The sequence below is a fragment of the Camponotus vicinus genome, unplaced genomic scaffold, assembly GCF_025532165.1.
Source record: "Camponotus vicinus isolate PSW18456_S1 unplaced genomic scaffold, iyCamVici1.0 SCAF_10, whole genome shotgun sequence".
Classification (NCBI taxonomy): domain Eukaryota; kingdom Metazoa; phylum Arthropoda; class Insecta; order Hymenoptera; family Formicidae; genus Camponotus; species Camponotus vicinus.
Genome location: NW_028141946.1, coordinates 4,901,125 through 4,923,626, shown reverse-complemented (window position 1 = coordinate 4,923,626; position 22,502 = coordinate 4,901,125). Strand labels below are relative to the sequence as shown.

Sequence of the window (22,502 nt, the reverse complement as noted above, 5' to 3'; positions counted from 1 at the left end):
TCCGCCTCATCCTCTCAAGATAAATTGCTTTTCGGAGGCACGTTTCTAAAGCGACGTTGCAGGAAGTTTGGGGATGACAGAGTTTCTTTGCGAAAGACCTGACGAGATCTCTCCCGAGAATCCCCTATTTTGGTTTCGTTGACTGGTGGACACCAAGCGTAACTGTCAACCGTGACCCGACAATGAACGCGGTCGTACGTTGCCGAAAATCCACAAGGGGCAAATACCTCAATGTAAACTTCAATATGCGTTGTAGTCGATGTGTTTTCTCGATTCCCTTATATACGATATATATACAATATGTCTTTTTCTTCCTCGTCTTTTTATGCGTCTCGACGGTATTGAGCATTCTTGAAAACTCGGAATTTTTTCGGAAAACTTATCAAACATTGAACATAACATCTCTATCGTATCCAGAAAAGATTCATCGAATTTGACAAAATAGCAACAATATTTTTTTAGAATAATTTTTGAAATAGTCAGTATTTATTTTATTCTATGAAAAAGAAGATTCATGAAATTATCATGGATAATTTTGGTATGTTTATAGATATATTGAATAATAAAAAATATAAGCGCTCTATATTTTTATAATAGAAAAAAGCAACAATTAAAATAATAAATTGAAAAATAAATGACAACTTTGTATTGATTATTATCCTTATGTCGATTATATCATCTTTGAGAGAAATTATGTTTACGCTTTTTTAAATCACTTTTGCAAATAATGCGTTCCGAACCCTACTAGCAAATCATTTGATGACTTGCTCAATTGCATTGATTCTCATAACACAATGAGAGGTCTGAAATGACATTTTACGCGCCTTTAAATCTTTCTTATTTAATCTTACAAGTTGCATTATCATCAGTATGGACAAAAATAGATTCGTCGCATTTTCTTGTGCAGTTCATTCCATCTTGCTATCATATACCCGCACAGCTCGCTGTTAAATTGGATCGAAACTGCTGCGACCGCAAACCCGCGAAAAGGAATAGGCAACCTCGCCGTGTTTTGACCTTTAAACTCCCGTCGAGAGCTTCCTTCTCCTTCCCAGCCTCGATCCGATTACCAACCGAGAGAGATTGCAACGGACCACCTGGCTCGTACGGAGAATTACATTCTCTGTCCAGACGAGTAACGCGTCTGTAGAAACTCTAACGTCTAAAGTATCGCGAAATGGTAATCGGAACCAATCCTGAACCGATCGTCGCCGTTCCTTTATGGACGCCAACGGCAGACGCTGAGAAGGAGACGCCAAACCCCGAGACTTCCCCCCCCTCGTTATTGCTCTATCAGGGAAAAGCGTATGCCCGAGGGTCTCGCGTCCCCTCACACTTCGTGGGGGATACCGGTCTCTGCGAGGATATTACCTTCGCCCACAAGAAAATCGACGATGTATGTATATATTATATATTTGCGGGAGTGAGAATATAGAAATATATCTCTCGAATAGCGACGTTTGTGTGCGAGCGAAGGAAGGCGTTTGGCGTCAGATCACGATACGATGCGAAATTTATTCGACGTCAAGAACGTCGGAACACGAATGTTTAGCATGAATGAATCTATGAAAGCTATTGACAACAAGATGATGGCAAAGTATGCCATTGTCAATATGTCCAATTTTAAAAAGGTTTCTCTTGACAAGCGCGAAACTATTTTTTTTTCAAAATTAGGAGGAAATTTTTTATTTTAGCTTTTATTACATCTCTCGAATAAAAAGGCACAAGTTATTTAAAATAGATCAACATATAAGAGACTTTACTCTCTATAATTATTCTTTATAATTAAGCATCTGGCCATCTTATTATCGTCCCTTATTGCCGATATTGCAGATGCCTTACATAAAAATAAAAAAATAACATTACAGGGATATTTATAGAGATTCCAGCGTACAAGATATAATGATATTCGCCTCCTCGCGCTCGACTTTACGGCCGTAATAAACATGCCAGTTCGCAATTTTTTTAAACGCGGAAACCCTAATTTTTCGCACGCGTGTCCGCCACGGACGTCCGCGAAAACACATAAAATTCGGACGGTAGCTGACAGTTACACGGTACTCCTTCTTCGCGCGACGAGCCAGGACAGTTCCATTTTACATCGGCGTAATTCTCGAACGCGATAACGACGATCAAGTAGGGAAAAACGAAGGACGAGACGCGAGGTATTTTTAGCTGGAATTCTGCGACAAAAAATTTCTCACACGCCGCGCTTAATCAGCTTCGCGCATCGCAGGTGTTCCGGATAACGACGACGCTATCACTCATTAATCTCTCCCGATAGACTATTTTAATTATCGCGCATTTTTGCAGAGCCATTGTAGGTCATTAACGGTCAAGTTTACCGCACGAATATCGGCGACAAATCGCTCGTAGCGAGACGGCAGGCGTCATTTACCGGCAGCGACGCGCGAATTGGAAAGTTTATCGCGTCGACCCGGGATCGTCGAACTCGCCGCCTCGTGTCCTCGAGCCTCGATCTCGATCTCGAGGAGGTAGGTAGGTCCTCCTCGGAACCGGTCGTGACCGTACCTACGCGAGACGTCGTTAATGCCGCGCGAGAGCGAATCCACCTACGAGTCGAGGGGGTGCCCGCGCCGGGTCTCGCTCGTAACCAGCCCGAAAAGAAAGCAGTAAGTCGTTCGAGTGGAGAAGCAAGGAGGAAAGAAAGATGGAGAGAGAAAGAACCGCGGACCGATAATAAGCGCTCGTGAATCCCGAAGACCCCGAGCAAAGAGAAGGATGGAGGAAGGGAGAGATCCTGCCCGTCTCTCGTTATCCACGCCACACGGCGCCCGAGTCGTGACGTCATCTCGCGCGCGCGCGCGCGTGGATGCGGCCCTAGCATGCGATGCATCCGCGGGGGGATGCTCTCCCCATCGTGTGTGCACACGCCCGTGTGTACACACAGGTGCGCGCGCACACGGCGATACGAGTCTCGTCTAGCGGGTACGCATCTGCACGAACCGCGTGTACGCGTATGCGTGGTTAAACGCGAAGCCAAAGTCGGACTCTCGTGCGAGGTTGCGACAGCCAGCATCGAGAGATGCACGAGATGCTGCGTGATTCGTTCGCGTGTACCAGTCGAGTGCTGCCGGGAAGAGGGAGGAGGGCGGGAGGGGGGAAGCCGAGGGGCCGGTAGCTCTATCGCGCCGAAACTCGGCGAAAACACACGAGCGCTACGGCCGTCGCTTCCCCCTCCATCCCCGGCCCCCCACTCCCTCCTCTCTCCCTCTCTCCTTCTCTCTTTCGCATCCGTATCGCTCGGTCTTTATCGTTGACTTTGGCACTCTCGTCGTGCCTTCTCGCTCGTGTTCGCGTCACCTCGGAGTCAGTGCGTCCGTGTCCGTCGTCGGGGTAGGATCGCGACGCGTTCGCTCGGTCGCACGTGCCTCTCTTTCTTCCTCTCACGTTCTCGTCGTTCATCAAGAACGCGCGTCTGTTGCGAGCAAAATATTTGGAGGAACTACCGCTGTGTCTGTGTGTACTCGCGCTCGATTCGGAGTAGATACGTGGAAACAGTCATGACGTTTGATGCGCGCGAGTATAAGACACGGGACGCTTGTTTACGCATCTGATTTAGTGCCGCCCGTACATCGTGTATACATACGCCGCTGGCTAGCGCAGCAGCGAGAAGGCGACTACCTACAACGAATGTGTTCTTCTATCCATCGAGAGTAAAACGCCACCCGACTGAACATCGCGCCTCATCCGACGGAATCGGCGCTGCGTCGCCGATCGCGCGTTCCATTTTTTATCACGACGCCAGGGATATAATGGATTAATTTTCGCCGAGGGTTGGTAGCTACCCGGCGCGGCGGCTGCGACTACTCGACTCTCCGCAGGCGGACAACGGAGCGGGGCACAGCGGGGAGTTTGCGCGATAAATCAAGGTGAGAATCCGGCTTTGTTTTCGAAAAGGGTTGGCGCGCGTGATAGCCACTCTCTCTCGGGCTTGCATTGACCAGCCTCACCGCGCGGCACGACCGTTTTGCGTCCTCTTCCTCGTACCTTTCTCGAGCTCTATCTCTCTGTCTCGCTTTCCCCGTCTCTCTTTCCCTCCCAGCCGCATCTCGTTCCGACGGGGCTTTCTCTTCCCCCCGTGGCTCTTTCCCGTTTCTCTCTGTCGGGACCCTCTGCGAATGCTGCAAACGAGCATCCACGAGCGTAGCATATATTCCGCGAGCCTCCTCCGACTCCTCGTCCTCGTCCTCGTCCTCATCCTCCGTCCGTAGCCATACGCTGTTCCTCGCGCACAGCGGACCCAAGAGAGATAGAGAGACCGAGAGAGAAAGAGAGAGAGAGAGAGCGTCGTTTCTCCGGGTTCGGCTCGGACGACGGATCTTGATTACAATTCTGCTCTATACCATAAGCCGCCGTCTCTCCCTATGCAAATCCGCGCCGGCGGAAAGTCGTCACAGTTGAGAGCCGCGCGTGAGGATCTATGTTCCATTAAATAAGTCCTCTCTTTTGCCGAACGGAACCTAACCACAGACCGAGAGAGTTCGACAACCTTTCTCGAATTTAACGACTGTGAAAAATTGACCGTCTACCGCTATTACGAAACGTGACGTGAAAAATTGACGATCTATCGATGTGCCAATGTTTCAATGCTCGGAAACAGCGTCGGGCGATCGTAAGTTAACGGAGAGATCGATGAAATTAGATAAATCACATCTAAGTGAGCGTCCAAGAGATGGTTTCGAGAAAGCGACTGGTGAAATCATTAATATCCAACAGAAATTCGAGATAATAATAGATTTCTTTCTGCGATTTCTTCTGCAAATTAATTTGACAGATATATGGAATGAATATATATGTATTTTTTTCTTGTTTAAATTAAAATTTTTCTCAATGCAAGTAATATATAAAATATATTATTAAAATATATATTATAAAATTATTACTAAAAAATATATACTATAAAATTATTTTTTTAAATTAAATTTTCTCGCTTTTCCAACTGTTAGGTTCATGAATAAAATGATTCGCGAGTAAACGTTATGCTTTATTGGATATGTACGCACCAAGAGTGCTTAATACAGTGCAATCATTGTTATCCCACGGGATATAGCGGATGCTTATTTGCTTAATATCTCAGTTAACTGCATGAATCTGTTATTGCGCTTTCTACTGTCTCAGAATCTGCACGGAATTTTAGCAAAATATATACATTATATATCGCACACGGTAATATTAGATACAACTAGTAAATTTAAGATGGACATAATTAGATTTATATATCAGTATAACATATATAAGGTAATTTATCACGTAATAAAATTTCTTATCAATTTCCTAATATAAATATAAATATAAAATTCGGAATATAATTCAAAGTTTTAAACAGTTGAAGTCGGTAGGAATTTCTCAATCGTCACTCTCTTCAAGAAACTCATGTCAGAGAACTTAAATTAAGCTAGACGTGTGAAAGATATTTTTAAATAGCCAACTTTCTCGAAAAGAGATGACAATTATACTCGTTTACCACGGCCGCAAACAACGGCACGCTAACGTAAAATTGCGCATTACCATAAATGCGCGACAACAATGCGAAGTCGCGGTGACCTTGGCTTAGGGTTCGCGTCGACGAGAAAGCGGCGATGCTCGCGTATGCCGAAGTAAACCCGTACAATCGAGAATCCGTCGAGGGCCGCAGGTATTATACGCTCGACGTTGCCGCGGACATAAATCACCGGGAAAAAGTCTGCCCGCGCGATAGAATGTAACGCTTGTTTGGACTCGAGTGAAATGTGGACGCGACGAGGAGAGACAGAGAGAGAGAAAGCGCTGCAAAACCGCGCATCCAACGTTTATCTGTCAGCCTTTTTAACGACTATCGCGCGCAGCTTCCGGCGTATATATCGGCGCTCTCGTTAAATTTGCACCGCAAATACACACACAGGCTATTTATGAGCGCGCGCGTACTTTTCGCGCGCATTGTTTGCGTATCCTCGCTATCGTTTGGATTTGGCGCTAAACGGCCGCTTTGTCGCGCCTTAATTTTCCCGGCGAATGGATCGGATATTTACGAGCGACGATAAGAATGACGCCCGCCTCGCCTTTGTAGTCGTAGGGAAAAGTTGGTCGTAGGGAGCCCGTAAAAGGAGCCCGACGTCGTAACGCCTAATTACGTTCGCCGCGGACATATTGTACATATTTGCATCGCAAATCTTGCGCCGTCGACGCTGTTAATCTTGTTACGCCGGTCTTATATAAGTACATCGAAACGGAATACCGATGTGAGTATCAAAAGGAAATTTTGATGCGCGAGAGAGATATCGATGTATCTTTTAAGAGTATAATCGAAATAATATATTGCATTCTAGTAATAAAATTGAATCGAGAGATACTTGAAAATGATTTGCATATAATGTACATAATTTTTATTTTACTTGGAAAAAAAAGGAAAGATTGTCATTCCTGTATAATGTATAATGTATCGTATTAATACATATTTGATACTAAGGTTCTTTTATACGATATATTGGTACATTATACTTTTAAAATATCAGAACATCCCTAAAGTATCGGAATATTGAAGTACAGCATCTTCGATATTTCGACCATATTGCAGTATCGTTACTTATGCTGTCGTAAAAAAAAGAACTCTCGATGGAATTCGACAAAACCCTCCGTGGAATTTCACATTGGAAAATCCTCGAATGGTCTTACTCGCATTTAGAACAATCTCTTCGATCGTGTTGTTGGAGCGATGTTATCTTATCGTCCTCGGAGCTCGCGTGACTCTCGACTGTTTCGTTACGCGAAGTCGCAAGTTTAACCCTCGACCGGAGTCGTGCAGTTTCGGAATGAACTTGGAATCGCTCTCGCTCGAGTTCCACGTATAACGTTGGCCGCACGAAACAAAAGCCTAAAACAATGCAACGGTAAAGCAATACTTTGAAGTGTATTTGGGAGAATAAACAAAGCATCAAACTTTGCTAGCTCGCGGCTCTCGTAACTCCTCTCCATCTTCTCTATAAAAACTACGAAAAATATAATACTGAAACATTTGACATTCTGTATTAAAGATTATAAAATGACATTTGACATTCTGTATTAAAGGATTATAAAATGAGAAGTATATAAACTAGCTTCTCTCTCTCTTTTCTTTTCGAAAATAAAATCGAAAGACTCGCGAGCAGCGGTATTTAAGGACAGTAATAATTACCGCAGGCTTGTTTTGGTCGTGTGCCGCGATCGTCATCTAGCGAGGCAATAAAAGGAGACCGAGTTCTCTGGTTTAAAGTGATATATCGTCCCGTGCAGGTGGGAGACGTCTATGAGCGGGCGATCTTTCCCTTTTCTCTTTCTCTCTTTCGTCGCGACCCTTTTGGATATTTCAGAGCCCGTCTGGATTCTTTTACAACTCTCTCGGGCGAGGCTGCTACGTCGCAGGCGCAATTAGAACACGCTATAATTGACTCGTTCCGAATGCCGGCGAGAAGGTGAATTATGTCGCGAACGCGCCGGTTCGGATAAAACCGGGTCGAGCGTATCGAGCGTGCAACACACATCGGAAAACGATACAATTCGCCCGGCACCGCGATTATTTTATGGCCGCTTCATTGGGGGGCTGGCTTTGGGGCGACAACGCGCTAAGCCACATAGAGCGATTTTATAGACCTGCGCTCCCGCTGGAAGAGACTATAAATCATTAGCACGATCAAGGGTTTGCCGTTGCGGTTCTTGTATTTATTCCCGTAATTCTCGACTAATTGTTGAAATTGAATGTTCTTTATTTAGCCATTAAGCGTTTTAATTCTTCGAGCGAAATGTCAAGATTTACCTTTTGTTCTGCTTTTTTTTTTATTTTTATTTTTTTGTAAATTGTTTTTCATTTCTCTTGAAATATTTATTACATAATTTTATTTTAGTAGATGTATACGTAACTTAATATATTCAGCAACTAACATTCTTGTCTCCGATCATACTTTATTCTCGCTTTGCACGTTTTGCGACACACAAAACGAGCTTATCGAGGAGGGTAGAAGAGACGAGAAAATACATTTTCACCCGCTTTGCTTAGTCCGCTCTGTCAAAAGTGTACTTTGGCACACTCGATACACGGTCCTCGCGATGTGGAGAACGTGTCCAATCGTCTTGCAAATGGATTCGGCGAGGCTCCAGTGACTTTTTGAGGTCCGCGTTTAAAAGATTCCATGAATAGCGGAAGCGATTTGGAGCCGTGTGAAAGGAAGAGGGATTAATGAAAGAAAGAAAATGTTTGCGGAGATGGAAGAAAGGAGGGGAGGAAGAGTTTTGAAATCTGCCAATGTTGCCCCGCGTATATTTTTTTTTCTTTTTTACTTGAATGCTCGTTAAAGTTACAGCTCTTTATATCGCGATCGAACAATATGAACGAGAAGTTTTGAATTTGCAGAAGAGTGTCATCGTCGTATTTGCGATCTCGGAGATAGTTATTATTTACTTTAAAACTTTTGCTTCAATCTCGTTTGCGAATGATGGAGCATCGGGTGGTTATATTTTCACAGAGTAATATTAAATTTTCATTATTTCTCGTTTCTGATTATTCGATAACTTATCGAAATATCATCTAAGTCTGTATGAGATAATAATTCATAATAATTTTCTAGATTATAATATATAAAAATACATCAAGAGAATTTAATATTTTAATAGTTTAATATTTTAATTGTATTTAATATTTAAAATTTATATGTATTTAATTATCTGAAAACCGAATAAGATAAATGAATAATGAAATTAAATATAAATAATTGACTCTATCAAACAAATTTAATTTGTTGAGAAAACAACTAGTGAAAGGCAGCACGAAAACTAACTGCGTAGCATTAGTTATTAGATATACGCATATCTTTTGCGGTGAGATTATCATTTCGTCATTCTGCATTGCATTATTTTCACATTACGAAGTAACTCACGTATTTGTAATATGACTCACGTTAAAGAATCAGAGTATATAAAAAGGTTCCTGTATTTAACAAAGAGCCATATATATATAAAATATATATGTGCAATATATTTGAAAATACTTCTAATTTCGTGTGCTGCAGCCTCGAGGATAACGTGGATTTCGATAAGACAACCGAGTAGCGATAGCAAGAGATACCGTCTATCAAATCCAATATTTGAAAACCTATGATTCGTCAACCGTATGTTCCTACAAGCTGTTAACATTTTTAATCCCGTTCTTTTATGACAGCTATTTACTCGTCATAAAGTTTGCACGCGACACATCCATTTTGGCGCGGGAGAAAGGGAGAAAAAAAATATTTTGCGAAGGCTGCGTGCAACATCAGTAACGCTCTCTTAAATATCGTAACAACGAAAAATCTAACGATGTAAAAATTTACCATCGACACGCGAGTCGAGCGAAGACGTAACATCTATTATTCCGTAACATTTTTTTCCAACTGACATTTTTCACGGCGCCGTAAATTTTGCGAAGCGGACGCGAATTTTTCCGAAAGCGCGGAGGTTAAACGTAATTATTTTCGACCATTATACGCGCGTTCGCCGCGGTGTTTCCGTCCCTGTTGTTTCGCGGAAAAGCTCAACGAGCGTATCTCGCGCCGCCGGATTTTTTCACCTTCTTTCCTCCGCTGCTGCTGCTGTTTCTCTCGCGGGCGAAACGTTTTACGAGGGAATTCGCGCGCCGAGCCCACTTCCGAACCACTCGTTCTACCTTCGTCGGCTCCTACGGCAGTTCGGCATGGTGTAAACAGAGAAACGAGAAGGAGCGAAAGCGACACCCTCCCTTTGTCTTGCGTTCCTCCCTGCGTCGAGGCAGGTGAAACCAAGATACGCGTATGCGTACGTTTGTATGTGCGTGTGTGTGTTCACTCGTGCGTGCGAATGCATCACGCTGCAACATTAGTTATTCACTAACTGCAGGCTACAGTGAAGACTATAGAATCGAATCTTCGCGATAAACTGCTCATTGTGATAGGGCATATAGTAGTCACTCTTATATAGTCGATATTCATTATAAAAGGTATTGTTCGAGAATGGAATTGGACTGAAAATATAATATATCTTTATATTAATATACATATTTCCATTTTGATTTATCTTTTTTCTAATTTTTATGAATTTTTGTGTTTCTTCTTAAATGTAATAATTTCATTTTTAACTTGTGTATAATGTTTAATCTATATATATATATATATATATATATATATATATAGTTTAATTGATGAAGATAAATATAGATGGCTTTCTTTATTATCTATTATATTTTAAACAACTGAGACGTGGACTAAGGTCGTTCTGTAAGTCTTAATTTATATTTCATTTAAATTATATTATTTTAAATTTCACATTTAACGCAATATATATTTATATATATTTATATATTTATATATTTGTAAATTGTACGACCTACCGTATTGTAGCTATGCTTTTTGTCCTGTTCTCTCTAAAAAATTCATGAGAATAAAATATTTTCTTCTAATGTTTTTCATGTATAATAAATAACGCAATTGAAGAGATTCTTTTATTTCAGAATTATTAAATTAGATATAACGACCAAATATAAAGAAAAAATGAACACATTTAAGAAAAACTGATATGTAACAATTACATTGACTGTATATTTAATATAATAATATGTACTGCGATTTTAATAATACATTTTCGTAGACACGAATTAATTCTATATATTAGGTGAACTATTTTTCGATAATCATGAGGATTCGAGTCTCATGTAGCGACGACGCGTTTTTTATCACTTTACTGCTGTTACTCTCCGTTTTAAAGCGGTTTTCAGGTAACAATTACATCGTCGTTAAAGCTCTGTCGTTAGCGGAATTGTTGCCGCGTTCGCGATTCTTCTCATTTCATTTAAACCGGAGACGAGAGATGAAGAATCGCTTGAAGGTGCACTTTTTTTCGGCGCGCCTAAAGAAACACGATATCTCGCACACCTCGTCGCGTTGACCGGAAGAATACGCCATTAAGAACGATTTATCGCGGATTTGAGGCAGCCCGCGGGCTTTATTTACCTTACAAAGAGCGCCAGTGAGTTAAACGAGACAATGTCGAGGGAAGCGCACGCAAAACTCCTTCGTTCATCAGCGCGAACCGGTTGCGCACCGACAACAGTCCGGTTGAGAGCTAACTCTTGGTTAACGATTCGCCATGCCCCTCTAGATTACAGTGTTAGTCGTAATATGCGGAAAAACTCAGCATCCAGAATTTACCAAATCGAGAACACGAGCACGCGTTAATGGCTACGCAATCGTTAACTTTTTTTCACATCCCGTCTTGGAGTACTTATGTAGATGAGGAAATTAAATCTTTCCCGTTTATTGCATAACATTCTTTTCGATACGTATTAATTTATACACCAACGTTTTTTGCTATATTTAATTGTGTCGATAGGTATGATATTCGATAAATTCAATGATACATAATCGGTTAAATATTTATCGCATGATTTTTTAATCGATTCACGTAGAGTGTTCCATATACATTAATTATTTGCATTATTACTCAATATAAATTCTACGCTTATACTAGGAAAAAAATGTGGTTACTGAATATATGAATATTTCCAGAGAAAAATATGAGAGAGGGGGGCTTAAAGTTAATCTAGATTAATCCATGTAGGTGCAACCAGCCCCGTGGCGCCCGCCCTCGCTGTCGCGATACCCACGATGTACCACCCCCGCATTTCCTATGCAAGAGAAAGACAGATCACCGCATCTCAGTGTAATTACGCAATAACGCATAATTCGCGCGTTTCGCTAACGCGTGGGCTGCGCGTTTCCTCGAAATCACAAATACATCTCGACAACCGTGAGCGTCGTCGAAAATAATCGAGAGAAGAAAAAATACTGGCCATCTTTTGTCGTTTGTCGTTTAATCGCGAGTTAACAGCCGGAAGAGGACAGATAAACGCGGGGAGGGGGGGGGGAGTTAGCCTTTTGGTCTTCTTTTCATCTTCTCTCTCGTCCTTCATTTGTCCATCTCAGTCGACTTTATCTCTTCCTTCCTCCGCCTCCCTCTCCTTTTCCCTCACTAGACTACCGTAGGAATCTACATCGAAACGCGGAGGTCCCTTCTCGGGAGGTCAGAGGACCCCCGTGGGTCGCCACGAGATCCCCGATTGTGATTCTTCGGTCAGGAATCCAGCGGGTCCCTCCATTCCATGAAGCAGCGCGCTTCGCGAATAAAGAAACGGAGTGTCGCCTCTCGCGCTGCAGGCTGCCTGATTTACTGAGCGGGATGAGAAACAGACGAGATGCAGACGCGGAAGGGTCGGAAGATATAAGAACAGGATATATATAGAGAAGAAAAGAATAAGATATATTACCAATGCACAATAGAGCAACAATAATACATAACTATACGGTTTATAAAGATACAATAAAATCATGAAAAAATGTTAGGATATAAGAATAATATAAAAAAGAATAATATAAAGAGAGATAAATATAAAATATAATATAAAATATAATATAAAAAAGAATAATATAACAATAATATAAAATATAAAAAGAATAATATAAGAATAATATAAAATATAAAAAGAATAATTGCGCACACACACACATATATATATATATATAAATTTATATATAAATTTAATTAGAAATGTTAGAATCTATATTCTTATATACTCACATATTGTTTTTAAGCAATTATTCTTTGCGTATATATACGATAACTGAAACTGAACAGAGACAAGATTACGGCGACCAGTTTGATCGCGTGCCGCGAAATCATAACTTTGACATTTCGTCGGGACGCGTAATTCTAGGGCAGACAATTTTGTCGCGCGAGATTTTGTTCACCGTTTTACCATCAACCTATACTTTAAGCCGCATAATATATCGTAATAAAGTGTTCGTGCAAGTATTGCTGCAAGCTACTTTTCGAAATTGTAGCTTTGAGAAACACTTATCGAAAATTAAAATAAAAAAAGCTTTCTTTTAAATTATTTTAGTAAAGAAATTCCTTTGATGAACGTATGCATGCATTTAAGAATAAATTAAATAATTATAAATAAAATAATAAGAATTTACAATAAATTAAATTCATCATCAATTTAATTAATTTAATTTATTTTTATAGTGCCTCTAGAATGTTAAATAAATGTTTATTTATTCCATTATATATTCTGTCTACATAAGTCGCATTGTATATTGCAAAAAATATAAATATGGATTTTGATCTTAAAATAGTGAATTTTGTCTCATCGTCAGAGATACAAAATTTTCTTGACACAATGTATATATCTTGTTCGTAATAATCATTTACGAAATGTCGAAAAGCTTTCTCGTTGTCGTTTTAGAATAGAGTAACAAACATATATGCGTGTATCTTTCAATAACTATAGTTTACGTTACTTCCGTATGTCCGAAATATGCTGGGCTGCGTTGATTCTGAAATTTTAGCATACAGCTCTCGTGGGAGGCAAGGTTGGGTCGATAGCAACACCACCCTTGGAAAGCTCTTTCAAGGGTGAACCCTAGGTAGAGGGTGGGTGACTCGTCGGTGGTAATGCTGGCGATGGAGGTGGTGGTTATGCTACGCTGATGGTGGTGTGACTATCGACCGAGTGCCGATGACGTGGAACATCGTCGTGGTTGCGCCATAAGATTTCTTGTCGTCTGGAGCGCGCTCTCTTTTTATTTCTTTCTTACTGAGAGTTTAATCAGGCGTACGTTCTTCTGGAATATTCCTTTATAAATAACATTTTTTCCGCCGGGAAAAGATGGATAGGATTAGAATGAATGGAATGTTCACTTTCTCGATCAAATTTCCAGATCTCTGTTTCTTGCGAGAGGGATGATATCTTTTCTATCAATTATTTTCCACCGTAATAATAATTTTTAATAACATCAAGTGCCTTTATTTATACTTTGGAATAAATTCCCCCTATAAATTCGTTAGAGTTAAATACTTTTCTTGTAAGACAAAGTACATTGATGAAAGATCTCGGTATTTCCATCGAATTTCAAGTTCATTTCAATATTTATCATGCAATAAAACTACTTTACGCTGATCCTCGTTCTCCCTGGAAGTAAGTAACATAACTGAATCTTAATTAGTTTCCTTGTGGAAGCTGCGGAACAAGAAGCGGCAGCGTAGAAAGCAAACTTTGCCGTGTTCCATGTTGGTCAGCACACGTTTGATCGCGGCGGCGGGTCTCATCTTATCCGTGATCAATTAATCCTCGGCGAGAGTCCGCGATCGCGACCGAAATAAGATTTCTACGCGGTACACGGTGCGTAAATAATTCCGATCGCGTTCGCGATATATATACATATACACATATGTGCGGACCCAGAGAAACGCCGCCGCAGCGACGGTTTTTTCCTTTTTCCTCGCTCCTGCGAAAAAGCCACCTTTTCCTTAAAGGAAACGCAAAATAATGACGAAGTTACCTGTTTCGTTTGTGAGCCATTTTTAAACGATACCGTCTTATTCAAATCCGCGGATTCTTGTCCCAAAAGTTCGCAGATTAATGCGTACAAATTTGTCGACATATAAAATAATGCAATATTTCGGTGATCAAGAATCTAGACTAAGAATTTTTAACTTCGAAAAAAAGCTACTTTTAATGTATTTGCATGCCCTATCTATTAAAATCGTCAATAAATTTTAGTCAGAATTGATTTATCTCTCCGATTCGTATATATATTATGAAAATTAATATCCATGCATCACGTCACGCGTGCAAAGTATGAGTAAAAATTCTCGCCGCTCATATTTTAAGTCATAAATAAATCATCTTCCCAGTCTTCCCATAAATTATCAGTCCCATTTTTGCGATTAAATCCTTCGGAAGGATTTTTCCACGGGGCTTTACTTACTTGCGTCTAACTTTTCAATCGAAATAATATCCGACGAGTGATTCGAAAATATTATCGTCCGTCGACGTCGTGTTATGCGCTTTATCTCGTCGGCCCGCAGATAATCCGTGTAAACGTGTTGGATTCGTTTTACGTTGGGCACGTTAAAGCAGGGACGACACAGGCGTTGCATATCGGTCGTGGCCGGCCTGTTTCTCCCCGGGTCCGTTGAAGCGGACGACGAGCGGGAAACTTTATCGCGAACACAACGAACGGTTGACAGCTCCGTGATGCATCGGTGGCGATTTGCATAGGCGTCGACCGCGCGGGAGCCAGCCCCGGTCTCGGTAACGTCGGCGATGAAATTCTTACCATACTTTGGCCGGCATTCCACTCGCGCACTTATCGCTAAACACGCCTGTTAGATTCCCATCTCACGTTCGTATACGAGCTTCGTTATTAAGTAAATTAACTTTGAAACGAGATGATATCACATTTGACGCTAAATGTGTGTGATAACAATACGATAGGAATTTCTGACACCGACACTTGATTTTTATATTAACTTGATTTAACATTAAAATATGCATATGTATATTAATATTTACTTGGTATTTTTTAATTCGAAATTTAATCTCGAAAGGTGTGAAGGTTTGATTAAACGGTTTAGTATTTCTAATTATTTAATCGTCGATGTTGATTCGCTCTAAAAATTCTTGATTATTCAAATTAATATATGCGGAATGATTAATCATCAACATCCAATTTTGGCAATTTTTTAATTCGGATGTTTGCAGATGTGTATAAATAATAATTAAAAATCGGATTTAGGAAATTGATTTTCAGGTTCAAAGGGAAAAGCAGGCGCTCTCAAACAAACAAACCGTATCTTAACTTTGTTGACTTTCCTGTATATTCTCCATAATGTTGACGCAAAGTCGAGTAAACACGGCAATCTAATTCAATTACAGAATCATGATTGCGAAGAAATCCTAATATTCGCAATAGTTCGATACTTTGCTATCATTTTATCTCTGCAGTTGTTTTTATTGTTGTTATCACATAGATTCGATCTTATCATTCGATTATCTTGACTTGATATATATATTGTATGATTATTTTGATAATTATTGATATTTCTTATTAAAATTTAATTTTTATACATAATTATGTTTCCATCTAATTGCGATAGTATATATTTTTTTGGCTATATTTGTGCTTATAAAGTAACATATACATATATGTGTGTAGTAAAAATATATTCATATCTTTCCGTTATTTTTAGAATTTAATAAATGTTGATAACGTTGATGAACGTTGAGACATAATTCTAGGCAAGCATAGACAACCTTTCTGCGAAAATTACTTTGAATCTCGTACATTTGTCAATTCGTACATTTCCGGTACGCAAACTAGCGCGTGAATTATCTTTTATCGAGCTTGTAAAATTCCCGCAACGGTTCGATTATCATCGCGACACGCGCAAATTCCGCAGATAGCCGATGCGATAATGTCGTTAATTTGTCTCATGGAAAGCGCTTCCCACGCGCTTGTACTCGCATTCACTCTCGTGACGACGCAGTGCCGTGGGTTTCTAAGGCGCGGAAAATAATTAGCACAGTAAAACGAGGTGACATCGATTAAAACTCGTGCACACACCGCATATACAATGTACGCCAACGCAGTCAAGCTAATTATACATAAAATATCGGCAAAAAGAAATTATTAAAGCAACGTAAAAAAATTTTAAACACAAATCAGATCGAAAATCCTGTTATTATAATACAAAGAAAACGAAAAATTTAATACTAATAATAACATAAGCGTTCAAATTTACAAGATATTAAATTATAAATCATACATGAAAAATGATCAGGAAAAATAGAGAAAAGTCTTCCTTTGTAATTTATAAAATACTGAATATAAAAGTAAAGTGTACATATGATGCAAAAAATGTCTTGTTTTTTCTCGCAGTCCATGACGACATTAAACGCGATCTTCATATCAGATAATTGACAGATGAACAGCAACATGCAGATTAATTATGCAGATACGCAAACCTCGATCTTTGACCGTGATCATTTTACGTGAAGAATAATTAGATTACACTATAGTTTTCCATCTTTCGTCTCTTCTTCGGATTTTCTTAAACCAACACGGAGATTTACGACATACTGTTTAATTCTTACAAGTAATTAAACGGCGCGAGACTATTCGCAAGATGCTTGTAAACGTCGTCCCAAGCCGGTCGCTTATCTACGCTCGTCGCGTTAAGAGCGCTCATAAAGGACACTGCTATAAGTCGGGCTTCGCTGTGATCTTAATTAAGGGCTGACTGCGGAATCTATCTTCCTTTTAATGCACCGGGCGCATTGTCGAATGCATTCTACTTATCCCCAGCATCTCGAATATTTCTTGCCCTGAAAAATATCGTTGTGTCAAAACGTCAGTAAGATACCGTATTCATTACTAAGTATGAATAAAATCGCTGTAATAAATTTTAAATATTGATGACTCAGGATAAAATTAAAAAAAGTTACATAGAGAAAAACGATAAATATCTAAAATTGAAAAGATTTAATTAAAACTGCACACAGACATAATTAAAATTCCACATAAACACATTAAAGTATTACTGAAACAAAAAATTAAAAATCTCATGGCTGTTGCGCGATAAATATCATTGTGAAACAATCATGTTATCTGATGCATATAATCGAAGGTCGAAACGCAAATTAACCTCGCGCATTCGTCGAAGTTTGCATAATCATCCGAAAGATTTGGTGGGACACTTCGATCGGGGTCGAAATGTCGGAGGTAGGTGACAGATCATTCCGGATACGAGTTTTAGAAACCGAGAGCAGCCGCATAACGAGCATCTCTCTCTCTCTCTCTCTTTAATCCCCTCCACATCTCGACGCATCTCATCCAGTCTACCTGTTTGCTCATTTATCTCTCTCCCGATCTCTCCTCCTTTTTTCTCCGAGCATCTCTTTGCTTTCTCGCTTCCCCACACGTACCGTCATCCGCGCGGCGTGTAAGGACGATGATTTACGGTTTTAAAGTCCCGTCTCACTCGCGCTCATCGTCGCTCGAGAGAGCGAGAATCTCTCTCTTTCTCCGGGAAAAACTACTTGGCCGGTTCCAGCTGGCTTCTCTGTAGCGTCGAGACGCGCCTGGATGGTCGCTGCTAATGCTGCTCGTCGCATGTGAAAAGTAAATAGCGAACGTGGCAACGACTCGTTCATCTTCCATGGTTTGCCCTTCTTCTCCTTTTGCAGGTTGGCTCTATCTTCTGCCGTCTTCTCCCTGTTAAAGCCGAGCGAGCTTTTCTATCATCGTTAAAAACACGGTAGAGCGAGTACGTATACCTTATCAATGTTTCCATCAAACATTCAGGGACGTACGAGCGTGAGACGCCACTAACTTTTTTTTCGCATCGCTGCCGTTTTAACGAAAGATGAGATACATATATTCGAAAGCGGCGACCGACTTCCACCTTTGCCACTGTGTCCGATATTCTTAGAACTGATCAAACGATCGCGTAGGCCGTTCAAAGAATCTAGACCGCTTCGCTTAACTTTACGGCTCGCGATTTTCGCTTTGACGAAATTAACTCGGCCGGGTCGATGACCGAATTTTATAATCGGCGAAGCGGCGTTTAAAAAAAAATCCCCTCATTAACAGTCTATTTAAAACGAAATTTTCTTCCGGCAGTCTCCCTCCTTCGTCCAGCGAAATAAACAAAACTCCTCAACGATCGCGGCGATAACTCGCTAACGATGGACTCATTATAGGGCGGATGCTATTCAGCGCGAAGTTTCGGGAAACACGCGATACATCGATAAACTCGTCTCGATGGTAGAGATATGTATGTCGATAGCAACACGCGATGCAGTCGGAACTACCGCTGCGATTATCGCGAGTGTTCTTTCTCCCTCTCTCTCTCTCTTAAGCGCGAGCCAAGGTGAATCGCGAGGTGAGAGCGAGCGCTCTTTCCGAGACCGAACGCTTCGCACCTCCACGGGGCGACGGATCCAATTAGGCGAGCGCATGAATCCATAATTCATTCCCTGATTAATTAGCGCGCGTACACATGGGAAGAAGGTGAGCGAGGGGCGACGAGGGATGGGGGAAGGGATGGAGGAACGTTGGAGAAAGGGGCGTGACGAGATCGGTGATCCTTCTCGGGCGCAGTTTACTCGCGAGTAGTAAGGTGTGCGCAGCCTTGTATAAGCGCGTCGGAACAAAAGGTATCGCGCTTACCGCCTCGCTTCTGCGACCGCACAATCCCGCGATAGCACCTACGTACGCTTTATGTATTCGCGACCGCAAGGTGTGTGCGGGCGCGCGCGCGCGCGCCTCTACATCGTTTTATAGGGAGATAAAAGGTATCCCGACATGACAATCTTGCTTACCAGACCCCGCAGGAGATTATTACGAGCCCGTGTATATAAAATTGGGATTCTCCACGCACACGGGACGTTGTAACGTTATTATGGGAGGCTTGGTATACTTTACATAAGCGTGGCGATAACGCGCGCTAAAGATATGATTGAGCTGATTATAATTTTCACTTGTAAATTATTCGATATACGTAATTTAATTTCTCTCGCTCTTATCTGAAAATTTAATTTCAAATTAAAAAGAAAATCTTTTTTGTACATATAAATTATGCCTTTTATGGGATGTTTAATGGAAGGTGATTAGGTGCTCGCGATGCATACTTTAACCAATTTTTTTTTAATTATAACAATAATATAAAGCAATGAAGCGAACAAAAATGCCCCGATTTGGAGTCCATCGACTCGCGCATCACAATGGAACAGGATACGACGACGTCCAACGTTGCTCGCGCGAAAGAAGCGTGTTTTCGCATTACCTAGTGCTCGCTGTATTAAACGCGATGATTGCTGAGAACGTGATGAGTGTAGAGCGCGTGCTCGCTCGCGAGAAAAAGATTGCTACACCTCCGGTTTCACATCGAACAGACGGTACAGAAAGGAAACTCGAGACAGGAAATAGTTATATCAAGATCTTCCCCGACAAGCATTAGTGTCGACGATTACACGTAGGCAGAACTTCATCTTGGACAAATGATATGCTCGCCGCGTGTGCGCCCCGATACTCGGCGATGGTGCGATTATCGAGCTTTCGTATCCTGATTGAACGAGCGATGTATCATCCGGCTGTTACGATTCCCTTATCGCGCTTGAACGGTGCCGAGATGAAAATAGAGGAAATGGAAGGTGATGGATCGCGAGCGCGGTTTGCAGCTTGCCACGTCAACGCAATTATGAGATATAAATGTGTAGCTAATCGAGCGAGCACGAAGTAACATTTTTATTTATACAATATTTAATTATATATACTCGATATATTCTCGATGGAGCAAGATTTTATCGAAATAAAGTCCTGAAATTGATCGAAAATGGCACTTTGCTCTTTGCTCTTTTGCCGTTGGCCCGAATCCTTTAATTTTCAAGATTGATCGAGTCAATAATTTCGTTTCCGTTTGAACTGTCACGAGGGAAAAGCCGCTGCCAAATTGATCAAAGAATGTTAAAGCTTGACGAAAATTTAATCGGAATACCCCATGTATATACATCGCAAGCGTGCCACGCTTTTACGCAGGCTTTGGTAAATCCGATCTTATGTGTGTATTCTGGGAATCGACTAACAGCACGCGGTCTTGCATAGCTGCAGCGGATATGCGAGAAGAACGGAGGCAAGAAAGACCGTATTTTCAGTCGCAGAGGTTCGCGATATTGGAAATATCCTCCTTTTTATCGGCGGTTGAGTGTTCCCATAATCGCGTCGCATGAAAAAGATGTATCTCTTGTGTCGTATTGGAGGGTAAACATGGTACATCGTATATTTTTCTTGTAGCCATTATGTTCTTTCAGGAAAGTTCGCACTCGTAAAATTTGAATTTTTGTAATATTTTGAGATTATTTAATAAAATTTAATTTATGTTAGATAAAAATTCCTGTAATGCCTCTCTTTACTCAAGAATTATAAAATCTGGTTTTTTTTTCCTGATTTTGAGCGCGCAAAATATCTGTTATAAAGACGAGAAGCGACGTATTCAAAATGTCCTGTATATTATGACTCGTGACGTCTGATAGCGTACTGTGTATATTCGCACAAAGGCCCGAGGTATACAGTAGTCGGGCGCGAATGTGCGTATCGCTCCCGGGGGCTCTAACAAATAGTTCCGGTTATCGGTGCTTTCGCGCGACTTAGGCTCTCCCTTTCTGCCTCTCGCACGCTCCGTACCGTTGCATCGTTAATAAACTCGTCCAGAAGGAGAGTACGTTCGAAGGCCAAGTTTAGATGTCCAGATTCGTCGGGGAAGATAGATACCAGAAGGAAGTTGCTGCGTGCGTAAACTATGCCAAGTTAACTTCCTGAGATACTCTACATATATATAGCTTACATCAAACGTTCTATTCATACCGGAATAGTACCATTTCATATTTCGAATGAAAGTTGTTTCTGTGATGTAATCGATGACCAGTGCATCCTGCGTATAAAATTGCTTAAAATATATTCTTTCGTGAGGTCATGCAGACATTGAAATAAAATTCAATGCATTCTTCGTATGACATAATAGAAATATTATTCGTTTTTATTCTACATTTATATTTATAAATTTTATACATATTTTGTTACAATATATTTTATTAAAATTTTTAAATAATTTTAATAATTCTTTAAATTATAGTATTATCGAGAAACCTCGGTTGTTACGTTAATTACGAAAGTTTATTGCAGATTTAACATACAGCTGAATTTTCCTCGTATTATTTCTACAAATGACTATGAAAAACTCTTTCGGTCGATGATGCAAAATCATCGAGAGACAGCGGGCGTTCCGTTCCTTGTTTTTCTTAGCCTTCGCCGGGGTTGGGGGGGCGGGGGCGAGCGCGGTGAATTCGTGATTAATGCTCGTGACGCGGGATTTGATATAAAACCCGACACCAGTTTGGACCGCCGTCAGTTTTACCAACTAACGAGGGAGCGTAACGCATACCTTATCCATACCTCGCCATAAATCTCGCCGCGCGTTTTGATTTACGTACCTTTAGCAACAGCGTTCGCAAAGAATCTCGCGCGATATTTCGCCGAGAACTGCCGCTCGCTCTTCTTATGCCTCGCTGCTTGTCCCTTTTACGAGCGAATACAATCCCGAGATATCCTCCCTGCGAAAATTGAAAACCTCTCCAAGAGACGGATCGACAACTGACAAATCGCTATAAACGCGTTGCATTTTAACGCGAGAAGCGCGTCTTTCGCAGACGCTTTTTCCTCTCCGTCCAACTCGTTGATGTGAAACGAGCGGTCGACCTCGCGTTGATATTTGATCGATCGAGCATGTCTGAAAATAAATTCCACGAATCTTGAAAAGGATTTGTAAGATATTAATATGTATAAACTTTAATTAGCTGCGTTTCGCACCGAGGAACAGATCGCGATCGCGTAATCGAGAGTTCGCGCATATTATTCGAAACTAGTTATGGACATGGAAGAGCAAAAAGAATGTGAAATTTCCATAAAAGAGGAGTATATGGTAACCCAAACACAACATTGGCCAGCAGCCCGTATATTCCAGGCACCAGGGGCTAGATTTTGAAATGATTCATGGCCGAATCCCTCTTGCCTCTTTCCCCATATTACCCATATTGCTTTATGCAATACATTAATGGATAT

At 41.0% G+C, this 22,502-nt stretch overlaps 1 protein-coding gene across 6 annotated transcripts in view; it reads left to right on the top strand.

Annotated features, from left to right (window-relative positions):
• Positions 1-22,502, top strand: part of Fz2 (frizzled 2) — a 92,205-nt gene that overhangs the window by 61,636 nt on the left and 8,067 nt on the right. Inside the window, exon 1 of one of the 6 annotated variants that reach the window (XM_083080851.1) lies at positions 3,327-3,893. The exons of the other annotated variants lie outside the window; for them this stretch is intronic. The gene's annotated coding sequence lies outside the window, so the exon portion shown is untranslated. Of the gene's footprint in view, positions 1-3,326; positions 3,894-22,502 lie in introns of those variants that run through there. 6 annotated transcript variants of the gene reach the window in all.